Source organism: Cydia pomonella, chromosome 9, assembly GCF_033807575.1.
Source record: "Cydia pomonella isolate Wapato2018A chromosome 9, ilCydPomo1, whole genome shotgun sequence".
Taxonomy (NCBI): domain Eukaryota; kingdom Metazoa; phylum Arthropoda; class Insecta; order Lepidoptera; family Tortricidae; genus Cydia; species Cydia pomonella.
Window position 1 is genome coordinate 21987785 of NC_084711.1, and position 15218 is coordinate 22003002.

The 15218-nt window shown below is 35.2% G+C and overlaps 1 protein-coding gene and 1 long non-coding RNA gene across 3 annotated transcripts in view; one reads left to right on the forward strand and one right to left on the reverse strand.

The window, feature by feature from the left end:
* Positions 1 to 15218, reverse strand: part of LOC133520946 (somatostatin receptor type 2) — a 273728-nt gene that overhangs the window by 158376 nt on the left and 100134 nt on the right. The window lies entirely within an intron of this gene.
* On the forward strand, positions 1919 to 5349 carry LOC133520994 (uncharacterized). The gene is made up of 3 exons (XR_009799851.1): positions 1919 to 2248; positions 3761 to 4441; positions 4860 to 5349. It is a non-coding gene; the product is annotated as an uncharacterized LOC133520994 (long non-coding RNA).

Here is a 15218-nt window from a genome sequence, read left to right on the forward strand (position 1 = left end):
CGTGATTTTTTTTTATCGAGTGAAAGTCAAAAACTCAGCTTTCGAATTACTGAAGTCCTTAAAAAAAGCCTAAATAAATTGCTAATTAAATTTTTTTTGACTAATTTTCTACTTGGCCTTAACTTGACACAGACCTATATGGGGGATAATTCGATCAATAATAGCTTGAGCGAACAGAGGCGCGCATTTTAAAACTGGTTACTATTATTCATAGCCAAATACATTTTCTTTAGCTTACTCATAATAATTTCAAAGCGGGAATTGTAAATTGGTATTGCACGAATATAAAGATCAAAGCACAAAAAACAGAAGGGCCCGGAAATCACACCAAGGTTGCTATTAAACTTATCAAAGTGTGAAGAAAATCTGTCAAATAATCGATAGTTTATATCACATCTATACTTACATTGGCATCAACGTGACGAAACTTATTCAAATTTCAACCTTAATTTTGTACCATAAAGTCTAAATTCAAACTTTTTCCAATGGCTGTTATTCTTATTTAGAATTAGTACATTTATCTGTATCGATCCACTAATGGAACCTATTTTGTAAACAAATATCATCGGCGCGGATTAAGATTTTAATAGTAGTTTATGTGACCGCTACATAATGGAAAGCATTAAAACACGAATGTGGGCTTTTGAAACGAGCTGAAAGCGAAGTACGGGCTTTTGGTGCGAAGACAGAGCGAGACGCAATAAAACAAACAAACGCAACGGCCGGTACGTCCAAGGCTCCCCCTAGTTGTCTGTTCTAAATACAAATTTGAATACTGTAGCCATTTTGGTGGTTACACTGCTTTGTATGTGTGCGTTACAAATGTGTCTGTGTGGGTTTTTAGGGATGTGAACTATTCGATTATCATGTTATATATCATATTATTTAATCATGTTATATTATCGATAAGCGCTATACAGCGGAACGAAATAGTGATTAATTGAAGCTTTGATATCGTCACTATTAATAAACAATATATGTATATGCTAAACTCAAAACTTGCGGAAAACATATTTTAACAGTAATTTATGTATTTTAATTAAAAATTTTAACTTTCACTTCGTTTTAACCTGTATCGTCACGATAAAATCGTTTTTAATTTTACTTGAAAGGATTATCGTGGTTATCAGCACGATAATCCTTTTAAAAAAAAAAAAATTGTAAGAAATGTCGATAGTTTATCGATATGAATTTATCGACATGGCAACAGCAACCTGGTTATACATTTTTAATCGTACATAAAAACAAAGTGGATAAGGTGATAGCTGGCTTTCATCCATCCATCTATTGAATCTCATATATCTATGAGTACGTCCGCCTCCAACCGGGCCTATTTTTAGGGTTCCGTAGCCAAATGGCAAAAAACGGAACCCTTATAGATTCGTCATGTCCGTCTGTCCGTTTATGTCACAGCCACTTTTTTCCGAAACTATAAGAGCTATACTGTTCAAACTTGGTAAGTAGATGTATTCTATGGACCGCATTAAGATTTTTACACAAAAATAGAAAAAAAAAAACAATAAATTTTGGTTCCCCATACTTAGAACTGAAACTCAAAAAAATTTGTTTCATCTAACCCATACGTGTGGGGTATCTATGGATAGGTCTTCAAAAATGATATTGAGGTTTCTTATATCATTTTTTTCTAAACTGAATAGTTTGCGCGAGAGACACTTCCAAAGTGGTAAAATGTGTGTGTGTGTGTGTGTGTGTGTGTCCTGTAACTTCTAAAATAACAGAATGAAAAATCTAAAAAAAAAATATATGATATACATTACCATGCAAACTTCCACTGAAAATTGGTATGAACGAGATCTAGTAAGTAGTTTTTTTTAATACGTCATAAATGGAACCGAACCCTTCATAGGCGAGTCCGACTCGCAATTGGCCGCTTTTTATTCCCTCTTCTGAACGAAAGCTTGCAACTTGCAGTGAAACGAATCGCAAAAGTCAAACGGTAAAGTGACAACTGACAACTGACATAACAAGACGGTTAAAGTTGCTGTGTCGATCAGACTGAACCTACTTATTTTTAAGATATTTTGGCAATTTTTGGCTGTTATTTTGAAAATATCCCTGTGTGTACAATTTATAATCCAACTGTTATTTTTTTCATTTTGTAACATAGATTTTCTCTTATATAGTCTAGAATAGTATAATCAAAATGTGTAAATTACCTATCTTAACGAAGTGTTGCTTCTGTATTCCTTTACGAGGTGGGCTACTATTTTATGCAGATACATATTTGGTGAGTTACTTTTTTAGCCTATTCTGGTGTTCCACTACTAGGTAAAAAAATAATATAGGAAATCCTTACACAAATCGAGCCCCGGGTGAATCAACTTTTTTTGTTTTGTTATCCAGCCCCGTTGTCCAAGAGACAACAGTGGCACAGTTTGTTTGAAGAGACGTTGTATGCCGTTCTATTAACATGCTTAGTAGGGGCCCATTATGGACATTGGTTATAGCGACCACAAAAACGCAAGTTTAATACATTTAAGTACCATAAAATCAGTATTTCAATGAACTTTTGTCCCCTGGACAACTAATCGTAACCATGGCAACGAGTGACGCTAACAAGTTGATTCTCCCCCCCACAGTGAAAATGAAATGAAAATGAAAATGATTTATTTCATAAATGTTACGTACACATATGACAATAAGGTTGGGGCTTCCTAGTAGGTAAGAATTACCTGTGTCAGGAAGTCCCGCTCTTCCATAATACACAGTGGGTGTTTGTAACAATTGTAACTATTTAATTACTTATCTATAACTTAAAAACTAGAAGTACTTATTACTCATAACGACGACAGAGCAGTTTTAGTAATAATAGTAAGTTCAAGTAGCCTACCTCCTCTTAGGCTGGTTTCCCTTCGGTCGACTTTGGCCACTTTCTGCTTTGTATCTTTCCTTGTCTACTACCTAACCTGTCTCTTTCTTATCATGTCCACTTCCAAACTTGACTATTTCCTAACTTGCCCGCTTGATAATTTATCTTTCCTTAGTAAAACATTTTCTTCGCAACTAAACTAGATGGAGCCCCGCTAGCAGGGCTCCAATATAGTTTAGTTGTAAGTTTAGTCTACTGTAATGTTTAGTCTTTTGTAATGTTTTCACGGACTTCACACCAAAAATAGTAGGTAGGTTAGATTCGTTAGCTTCAGATGCCCGACCGGGGCTCCGTCTAATTAAGTTGTGAAGGAAATGTTTTACTACAGATTTAAATACGAATAGGGACATGACTGTTTAGTAAACTGACTGTTAGTCAACTTCGGAATCTATACAGTGACAACTAAGCAAAAGGACGATGTTGGAATGGACGAATTAGAAAGTGGACAAGTTTAGATAGACACAAATTAGGAAGTGGCCAAAGGCGAACGGAGGGGCTGGTTTTAGTTTCCGCACCGGACCAATATGTATTAAGTTCAGGGCGCGCTTTAGAGTAAAGCTTCGTACAGGTTCAAGCTAGTACAGGTTCGTGGGGACCACCGTCCGCGGGGACATGAACTTCATACAAATAGTCGGTGCAATAAATCCAGTCTTAACCTTTTGAATGCTTTCTCACTCGCATCAAAACGTGGCATACACGCCAACATCTAAGTGAGAAACAAATTTAAACCTTATCTGTCAACAGTAAAATTGCTTTGACAGCGACTGGTATGACCCCTTTAGTGGTCGTTGGCGTGGTAGTGGCTCTTACGGGGTAATTATTGTCGATTACTTTAGTAAAATAAAGTTTAAATTACTTAACTTTTTTCAGTATTGCTGCGGTCTACTGATCGGGATTCTGATAATCAATACGGAACGCTGGGTATATATGCCGCCACAAATAGCAGAAATTTGTTGTTTTTTGCAAATAGTTGAAGCAATGTTTTCATTAGTTCTCATTATAGCGTGTAAAGAGGTATTATTACCTTAATTAAAAAAAATGTTTATTAAAGGACATACTTACACAAAATTGACTAAATCCAACAGTAAGCTAAAGAAGGCTTGTGTTGTACTCAGACAACGATATATATAAAGTAAATACTTAAATAAATAGAAAACATCACAGAAACAAATATTTGTACTCATCATATAAATAAATGCCCTTACCGGGATTCGAACCCATCGGCTTAATAGACAGGGTCACTACCCACTAGGCCAGACCAGTCGCAATTTGAAACAAAAAAAACATTGCAATTGTTCTAATTAGTAATTTAATAAGTTCATTATATTATTTTGTTTTTTACGTTACGTAGTAACATTCTGTTTATGTTTCAGAAAAATATTGATCTATTCAAATTATTGCTTATATACAACAAAATATTGTGGGTTATATGTTTGGTGGTAATCATTCCTATAGCTATCATGAAGACAAGTTATTGGATCTACCGTTTTAATCTTGGTTTTCTGGAGAATTTGGCTTTACCATTACTGTTTGCACTAACATGGGATATTTGTAAGTTTTTTTAGTTTTATTAAGTAAACAAATAAATAAATATTAGTGAACGTCCTTACACAAATTGACTAAGTCCACTAGAAGCGCAAAAAAGGCTTCTTTTGTCTCAGACAACGGTATATAATATAGAAATACATCATGCAAATAATGTCCTTACCCTGATTCAAAACCTAGAAAATCGGGTTTATGGGCAGGGTTGGTAATTACCGACCAGGTCAGACCAGTTGTCAGTAATCTAGTGCTTCTGGGCATTTTACGCAAGTCCTAGCAATGCATTTAAGTTGCTAACTGCCTCCTTTAGTGTGCACGGAGTCCCTTAGGTATTTGCTAGTCTTCGAAATTGTCAAAAACATTTTAGGCATTGTTACTGTTTAATATACTCATCTAATATAATTTGAAACTGTATTTACCATTTTAGGTCGGCGATCTTGCGTCATATTATGGATTAAAGGTTTGGTGGAAAAATTATATGCAAATATGCATAAAGATACTAAAGATAATCCACACGGAGACAACGAAACAAAAGAAGATATTGAAGTTCAAATTGACATTGACATGATACAAGTTGATACGGATAAAGAAATAAACAAAGACAATAGTATTGAATGTCTAGTTGATGAAAATACACTATTAACAGAGGAAAACGTAAATCTAAATAGAGGCGATGTGACAGAAGTTTGATTTCATGAAGCTTAACATAAAAACAGAATGATGAGAAATGATATGTCCAAAACCAAGTCGTTGATCAAGTTCTTGGGTTTGAAGACACTGTAAGAAATAAAAGAAAGAGGCAACTCAACAGCCTTTTTTTAATATATTAAGTTTATGATATTGAAAGTCTTTTTCTAACTTTTGAGAACATACAATGATGAAAACTATGACGATTTATAAAGCAACTTTTAACATGATAGCTTGTTTGACCTTCGTAGTGCTTTAGCTTAGCTACACGTTTGGGATTTTTTTGTTAGCATTCGATAAAATTTATTTGATATATGGAGTTCCATATCGAGGACAATACAAGAGCAATTTTACTGTATGTACCTATTACATAATATTCCTCTGAACGAAAGAAAACGTATGGCATTTTCAGAATTCAACCGAAAATTATCTACTTTTTCTATACTAAATAGAAATGTGAATCAGGAGCTCATCAAACATTATTAAAATCTGACGAAAACAAAATACGATTACAAAAAACAACAGCCCTTAAAAATAAGTTTCTTTCACATTTTCAATGAAGATACTGATTGTAAATTCATTGTGACAAACCAAATAGAAATCCAATTACAAAGAAGGTAGAAGTGAATTCTCCATAGAAATATTGCTTTCTAGTTTAATGCAGATCCGACGAAGTAGACGTAATACTTACGAATAAAATACCAGAAAGGGGCAAAAAAATAAGGTTAACTTTTTATGCTTCATACAAAAAAAAATGGTCAATATTGCAATAAAATGACAATGCATTTTAAACTAGTTTATGATTTAAAAGAGGAGTTTCTCAATTGTGTGGACTAAAGTCTACAGTACTACTACTAAAATTTACGGATACTCATAATAATAAATAATAAATGATTTATTTCAAGTAATTACACTGATATCTTAGTTAGTAAAACTATATATATACATCATTTTTCTTCAGCTGAGTACGGCACATATAGCCGACTGCAGCGTAGCAAATAGGGGGAGTCCAGCCTTTCCCCTGTCATTTTAATGACTTAATCATGAGAGCCTGCATATACTCGTACCGCTGGCAGCGAGTTCATCGCGGGCGCACAACGATTTCGTCGTGAGCGGGTAACGAAATTGCTTATATATTTACAAAATTTCCAGTATCTCAGTAAACAGGTAATTAGTTGCATTGTATGGTCGCAGCTTGCGGCAATATAGATACGCTTGCGGCAATATAGATGCGCTTGCGGCAATATAGATGCGCTTGCGGCAATATAGATGCGCGAACGCAGCGAATTCGCCGAGCGCTCGCCTCGCTTTCAACTACCGAAAATCACCAATATGACAAGGCCCTAGAAAAAGTTGAAACATTCAGTATCGGGCGAGACATAGCTATAATATTCCATTAGACTAGGTACAGTCAAGGTATTAAATATCGATTCGGACAAAGTGACAAAAATATATAAGCAATAAGGTTGTGTATACATATTTTTGGCACTTTGTCCGTATTGATATTTAACTTGACTGTACCAACTCGTATGATGGTCGTCAACCTTTTATTGGCAATTGCCATTGTTTTATGGAACTGGATGAGATTGTATGGAGTGGTATTAAAACGAATGGGTACTAAAAAATATTACAAATATCTTGGATGTTAAAGGTTGTGATGCCGATATCTGGTTTATATGAACGTCATTCGAGACGACTATTTACTTTGATCGAAATAACAGTGGAGTTGGATAGAAATGGGTGACAATGAAAAAAAATGCTTATTGCTTTAAAATAGTATTTTATACAATCGTGATATAATAGAGGGCTTTTCAATCGAGTACCGTGTTTAAGCAACGAAGTTTGCTGAGTTGCCTAAGTAAGGTACGAGATTGAAAGCTTGATTATTTTGTTTATTTATTTAAATTTTACTACACAGATTTACAAAAAAGTGTACAAATGGCGGACTTAACGCCATGAGTCATTCTCTACCAGTCAACCATTGGGCTAAACAGAAACAGTTTGGTGCAGGATTGTAAAGAGTTGATATGGAAATATCTTGGAAATATTGATATGGATTGTATCACTGTTATGTACAATATTTTTTCTACGAGTCATCTAAAATAATACTTTTTTACTATAAAACCTAAATAATTAATGAAAATGGTATGTATCTCAGAAGACAAAAATGTATTATAAAAAGCATAAACGCGTGACCTGAAGTCCCGCCTGTTTATGTATTTCCTATGGGAGCGCGGCGGCATTTGATTAGTCAATTTTGTGTATAGTTGACTACAGCGTATCGAAATGAATATTATAGTTGTGTTGGGAGCACATAAATGAGAAGTACGCAATTATAGTTTGGTATACGAAATCTTAATTCAACCATTACAGTCGATGAGTGGAAAAATATTCTATCATTTCAAATAGGTGCTTCAAATTTCAATGTCACAAATCCTCCCTGCCCGGAGCCTTTTGAACTACTAATTGATCGTTCACGTTTTCATGTAAAAGGCAATTTACCATCAAATAGAAAGAAAAGATAAAAGGAGTTTTGAATTTATTTTGATTTTGCTTTCAACCTGGCAGACTTTGTTCCCGTTGCATGCCAGGGTGAGTCAAACTAAAATTACCTTTTAACGTCTCAGTTAAAACATAATAACAAAATACAAACCAAAAATATCAAATCAAATATCAAACATTTATTCAGCAAATAGGCCACAGGGGCACTTTTACATGTCCATTTTTACAGACAATAAAAATTACAAAAAACAATTACAAATATGGAATCGATGAAATAATAAATACTTTATTAGAGATGTATACTGTCTCTAAATGTCAAATTACACATAAAAAAAACTATGATAAAAAAATAAAACCAACAAATACTAAAATTCTTTAGAGATGTATAAGTCTCTAAGAGTCAGAGATAAAATATAAAAAAGATATTAAATTATCCTTAGAGATGTAGAGGGTCTCCAAGGCTTGAATTCTTATATATATAATTAAAAGACAAAAAATTAAATTAGACAAGAACCGAATGAAGTGTCTCACGTTAATGCCACTCAAAAGTAAAGTTACATACTTATAACATAACATGTAGCCCGTGTAAGCTTATACAAACTTCTTGCTTAAACCGGTCTCCGCAAACAGCACCCGTTCACGAGTATGACGCGTATCTCAGCCATCGCCTCCCTCAACCTTCATTCGGGAATGTGGCGACCCGATCAACGACGCCACCGTAAGTACTTTTAAGCGAGCATGACATGGAAAAAAAACAACATTAGCTTATAAATATCATGAAAAAAAAACAACATTAGCTGTTACTAACTATGCTATGGAATGTAAGCATTCTGAAATAAATTGAATTGCATTGAATAATAACTTCTTAGCATATTATAACAATATACATAATGGATATATACAGAGGAGTACTATAACTAGCTTAAATCTAAAATAGGCCATTGAGGCATTGTACCAAGGATGCTGACGGACGTTGTGCGAGGAAGCCTCCAGCTCTTCGTTCACCAGTTACGTCAACCAGACGTTTTATTACGGAGGACTAAGTAAGCTGACAACTGTTAAGCTAGTTATATTAATCCTCTGTATATACTCGTATCCATTATGTATATTGCTATAACCAAACTTCTTAGCTATTATGGAGCCGGATTTATATTTAACAACTTATCACGCCACTCCTATGCTAGCCCGGTAGGGTCGAGTGGACGAATCCAGGGGAAGCCTCAGAAGCCTGTGCCCAGCTGTGGGACATTAAATTAGGCAAATGGAAAAAAACTATTTCTGGTCGACAGTAATAGTTGAAAACCCTTTAACGGGCAAACTGAGTTTATATGGCATAAATAACCACCGTATAACAATGATTTTAAACTTCATTTTAAAATGACAGGGTTCAATTTTAAACTTCATTTTAAAATGACAGGGTTCAATTTTAAACTTCATTTTAAAATGACAGGGTTCAATTTTAAACTTCATTTTAAAATGACAGGGTTCAATTTTAAACTTCATTTTAAAATGACAGGGTTCAATTTTAAACTTCATTTTAAAATGACAGGGTTCAATTTTAAACTTCATTTTAAAATGACAGGGTTCAATTTTCCGTAATTTCTGATACCCGTCTGACCGTTAAAGGGTTGAGATTTCGTATACCAAACTCTAATTGCGTACTTTTCATGTACCTCCCAACTCAATACCAAATTTCTTTCGAATTGAAATTGATTGATTGAATTGACGTGCCGCCGCGGTCCCATAGAACGGGGGACGCGGCCCGCGGGCGCGCGTTTATAGATAGATAGATCTTTATTCAACCACAACTTACATGCGTTGTGACACAAACAAATAACAAGAGAAATAGATAATTGTTTTTATGTCTTTTTGTCTACTTAGATACTTACCAATTTTCATTACTTATTTAGGTTTTATACTAAAAAAATATATTTTAGATTACTCGTAGAAAAAGTAATCTATACATGAGTGATATAATCAAGCTTTTTAATGTCGTACCTCACTTAGGCAACTCAGTAAGCTTCGTTGCCTAAACACGGTACTCGACTAAAAAGCTCTCTATTATATCACAATTGCATAAAATACTTTTAAAAGTTCATATAAAAACTAAAAATCGGCGTTATTTCTTATAAAAAGTTCATATAAAAACTAAATATCGGCTTATGCAGACAGGATGTACTGAACGAAATGTTTTTTTTTTTTTTTCTTAAAATTGTATTATTTGCCAAGGGAGAAAAGTATGATTGATCGATTGATACCCCCTCTGAAGCAGTAACCCTAGTATAGGTAAAAAACTTAAGTAAGTCACCTGTTGTATGTAGTTGTGACGTGTTCGAATAGACAATACATGTTTAAAAGACACACCCGGGTATGTCCTTAAACTACGTCCACAAGAGAGGTATGGGCATTGTGAATGTCATCTCGCTCTGTGTGGTAGGGCACAGCACAGCGGATGTCATTCCAGATCTAGAGCAGAGCCCAACTGGGGAAGTACCTCCACCTTACAGAAAATCGCAGCCAAATAACACTAGACCCTACTCATAGTGTTGTGTTCCTGCCGGTGAGTAAGGTTGCCAGAGCTCAACGAGGGTGGGAGGGGGTTAGGGTCGGCAACGCGCATGTAACTCCTCTGGAGTTGCAGGCGTACATAGGCTACGGATACTGCTTACCATCAGGCAGGCCGTATGCTTGTTTGCCACCGACGTAGTATAAAAAAAAAAACACAAACAAAACAAATGTCTATTTGAACACGTCACAACTACATACAACAGGTGACTTACTTAAGTTTTTTACCTATAATCGCAATTTGAATGTAATATTTGTTTAGCTTAAATAGGCTGGTCCCTCTAAGTGTAAGACTCGCTTAAGTTGGCAATAAATAATAAGAACAAATTGTCCTGGTAAGAGGATTGGAAGCTTCTGAATTCCAGTCGCTTTTGTATTCATTTATTATTTAATATTTTATTATTTTTTAAATTGCAGCCCGATATAGCTCGAGGCTTTGGGTGTACGTTTTAAATAATACAAGGTAGAAAAGTGCGGTGCGTTGGGGTAAGGTGAAATCAGGGATATGAATAGGTCCTCCGTAACAAATAAAAGTGGAAAAATTCACTGTCTTGGATGGGACTTTAACCCGTCGTGGTGGAAATATTCGCTGTATTTAGTTAATTCTTGGTAGCTCAGATGGCAAACATTGGGCTAGCGATTCAGGTCGTGGGTTTAAGTCCCACGCAAGACAGTGATTTTATTTCTAAAAATTCTTATAGTCTTTTTCAAACTCAAAGGGTAGGCTGGCACTTGTCAAAAAGAAATTAAAGGGTTGTGACAATGCAAATTACAAACGATTGCTTAAATTGAAAATTCACAATTCAAAAATGTATTCTGCAAGTAGGCCTCAAGGGCTCTTTTACAAGTCAATACAACATTTATAGTAACATCATATAGTGACATGAAAAATACATAACAACATTTATAAATACAACAGCCAATACCTGGGTAAACATTACATTATAATAATCTTTTTTCCTACTCCTCTACTGTTATCTGTCATTTATGCATTCATTAACACGAATATAAGAACATACATAAAAGATTTCAAGAAAAGTCTATATTGTCTATTCCTCATAACAGCACTTGTGCTTTTATAAGCTATAACGTTACTGCGATTAATGGCTACCAACCTAACAAAACCAAAACGAATACAGTTTTAAACTAAGTGCATTGCTGTCAACTTACAAAATATTCATTTGGTTGCATAGTAAAAATAATTACTTCATAAGTCAGAAACACGCATGTGACACCCGTAATATAGCAACACTCATAGACTACGAAGATCGCTTAGCGTTGCTTGTTAGTCTCCGTAGGCTACGGTGGTCAAAATTGAGAAAAAACTGTCCAAAAAATTAATTTAGCAAGTAGCAAGTACCAGGGCCTCATGAGTTACGAGGAGGTGTCGCCGACCGGCCGGCCGCGGCCCGGGGCGGGCCGGGCGCGTAACAAGGTATGCTCGCGCGTCTTGGCTATATACTTTTGCTGTAATTTGTTTACCTAAATTAAGATTTATTTTTGTTGACTCGTAGGAAAAATATTGTATGCAACGTTTCGTGGCGTATTCCTTTACAATGTAACTCTAACTCACGCCACTCGCCTTTTTTGACCCTTCTTATACAACTGTTGCATAAAATACTATAAAATAAATAATTACTACAATACAATAGAGATGTATAGTCTCTATGGTTCAGATTAATAGCATCGTTCGCGGACGTTTTTGTTTGATACAAATTAAGTCTTTCGTAATTTCGAATCATTTGTGTTTAGCGCTTACAATATTGTTCCTGCTATTTACTAGTACCGCCTCGCTCAGTGGGTCTACCGCGAAAACGAAAATTTCGATACCTGCCTCTTTCTCGCTCTTGTATCAAACGATAGAGATGCAGATAACGTAATTTCGATTTTTATTAAATATTGATAATTCAGAATCGGTTATAAACACAAAGAAATACCATCTCAAGGTGAAGTACGTTAAAAAAACGGATTAAAAAAAGTCATAGCGCTTTGTTGTGTTTGCTCTAATAAGCAATCTTGAGGTATTTGATTGAGGGAAGACCGCTGTCTTCCCTGTCGCTGTCTTCTTTAATTCTTTGTGTGTTTTAATATACAGAAAAGTAATCGCTTTACTTTTCTGTATATTAAAACACACAAAGAATTAAAATTAAAAAACACCTCCATCTCCCTCACTCTTATACTCGTGAGAGTGAGAGAAGAATACGAATTTACAGCACATTAAAACCTACGAATCCTAATAACCCTCGTAATTTCGGAACCCTCTCAATCTCTTAATGTTAATTACTCAACGTGAACATACGTAAACATTCACGCGAACGTAAACATTAACGAATCTACGGAGTCGGCTATTAAAAGAAATTACAACGAAACATTAATTCGAGGGGTGTTATTCTGAATGCTAAGGGAAAACATCTGAGAGGGAGGATTTCGCACCTGCCGTCTCAGCTGCTAAGTAGACCTTTACAGAAGGTCTTGTTTGGACTTGTGTAACTTGTGAAATGTTTTAACTAGGGCTATCATTTTGATGTGAACTTTTAGCTAATATCCTGTTCTATCACTTAACAATAAAAAAGTACAGGTCAACGACCTCGTTTACGAAAAAAAAGATAAAATGTGAACAAAAAGGAAAATTTAAAAAACCGACTTTTATCATTGTTATTAATTTATCGATTAATTTTGTGGGAAATTCTTTATGAATTAATGATTTATGCCCTAATTCATAAGCTATCGAATGATTATTATTTTTTAGATGTGCGCTAGGTAAATGGGCAGATAATGGTACATTAACCAAATGCAGTAGTGTATGGCACCATAAAACTTTGAAAAGGTGCAGTTTTAAAATGGTTGAGAATAAACATAGAAATGGGGAGTGATTTGTCGATAAAATTCATCGTGCTATACGTGGTTAACGGTTCCGCTATACGTGGACAAACACATTGTATATTACTAATTTCTATTGATAAGCATATCTAAATCGAGTTTCATTTAAAATAAATAACTATTACAGGATATTATTACTTAATCAATTCATTCATATTCATATATTGATAAAAGTAATTACACGCCCATAATTGACTTTATCTCATAGTAAGCTCAATAAGATGGGTTCTTAAAGAACGATATATATATGTATATATATATATATATATATATATATATATATATATATATATATATATAATATATCAATATTTAAACACATAGAAAACACCCGTGCCTCAGTAACAAATATCCATGCTTATCACACTAATAAATGCTTTTACCAGGATTTGAACCCGGGACCATCGGCTTCATAAGCAGGGTACCCACTAGGCCAGACATATCGTCAACATTTGTTTGCTTACAGTCAACCGATTGGAACACAAAGAAATTAACACTTAGCCCGTAGCGTTTACTGGACGCCAATTCTATTTTTTATTACTTATTGCTGTGGCGCAGCGACCCGGAGTGGATATTGGCTTCCGACACCAAAGACCGCCATGCTTCTCTGTCCAAAGCCGTTTATGTCAGGTCCACGGCGCCGAGTTCGCTAAGGTCTTTTTGCACTTCGTCTCTCCAGCGGTACCTAGGTATTTTTTTATTAGAAAAGGGGCACCATTTGACCACAATCTCGCCTAATAGTAAGTGCAGATGCAGTTTAGGATGGTGCATGCTTACCTAGAAGATGTCGAGTTAAACCAAGGTAAGTCTGCAACGATTTTAATAGCACACGCAGTGCAAGTGTTATTTTAAACGTCAAACTTCTATTCAGGGGTCCATCTAGTAGGTGGCAAGTCACCGCCTGCCTCGATAACCGGTATACTCTTCACTTTTTGAGAAGAGCTGAGGCCGATTCATGGATGTCTATTGTATTGTACCTGTGAACGAACGGGTTCCAGCAGGTGCTACACGACATTAATGGTCCCCAAAGGGCCTCTACGTATTGAATCTATATCCCAACGCAAGCCTAACAATAGACCGGGATTTATACACGTATATACATAAATACATATAATCACGCCTATTTCCCGAAGGGGTAGGCAGAGACCACAGATTCCCACTTGCTACGATCCTGACATACCTCTTTCGCTTCCTTCACTTTCATGACATTCCTCATACAGGCTCGGATTTATAAGCCCATGAAATCCAAAATAATTCCCAAACCTTATATACAAACTCAATTAAAATTTCGTTAGCGCGATGTACAAATCAACGCGCCCGGTTCAGCGCCCTCTATCGTGATATTCGATAAACCTTTTATGAACCACCATTCATTACGTAAGTTTTTAATTAAAGCGATGGCGATGTTTACTCTGATTACTGTTCTGTTTGCACAGACAAGTGGAGTGCTCTGTTTTGAGTTGTCGCTTAGCGAGTTATGTTTAGTTTTTAGGGTTCCGTTGTCAAGTTTCACTATATTGCCCACAACACAAGCCTTATTGAGCTTACTGTAGGGCTTAGTCAATTTGTGTGATAATGTCCTAAAGAACTATTATGTGTATTTTTTTCAAAGATTTAGACCCAGTAGTTTCGGAAATAAAGGGGGTGGGGGGGGGGTAATTTTTTGCCGATTTTGTTGAATAACTTCGAAACGAATTATTTAAAAATTGTAAAAAAAAATTGAGATTCCCATAATGAGCCCTTTTATTTAATGTATAACACAATATATTTTTCAAAACTTTTATTATTTATTTTCTCTTTTACCCCCCAAAAGTGACCCCTATTTTTAATATTAATTTATTTAATTTACATATCCGGCTTTGGGCCACAGATTTACATACCTATGTGTTTTTTATACTACGTCGGTGGCAAACAAGCATACGGCCCGCCTGATGGTAAGCAGTTTCCGTAGTGTAACGTAGTACATGTTTTCTAAATTTAATTTAAATATTATTGGGATGATTAAAAATTAAAAGAGAAACACCCTTTTATAATTTACAATTTCTGTGTGAAGCTTTATTCTGGACCTCTTAAGCGGCCCAGCTTGCCACTGAGCTGAGTTCAATAAATTTTTGACAATATTTTTTTTATCTTCAAATTAGAGTATCTCACA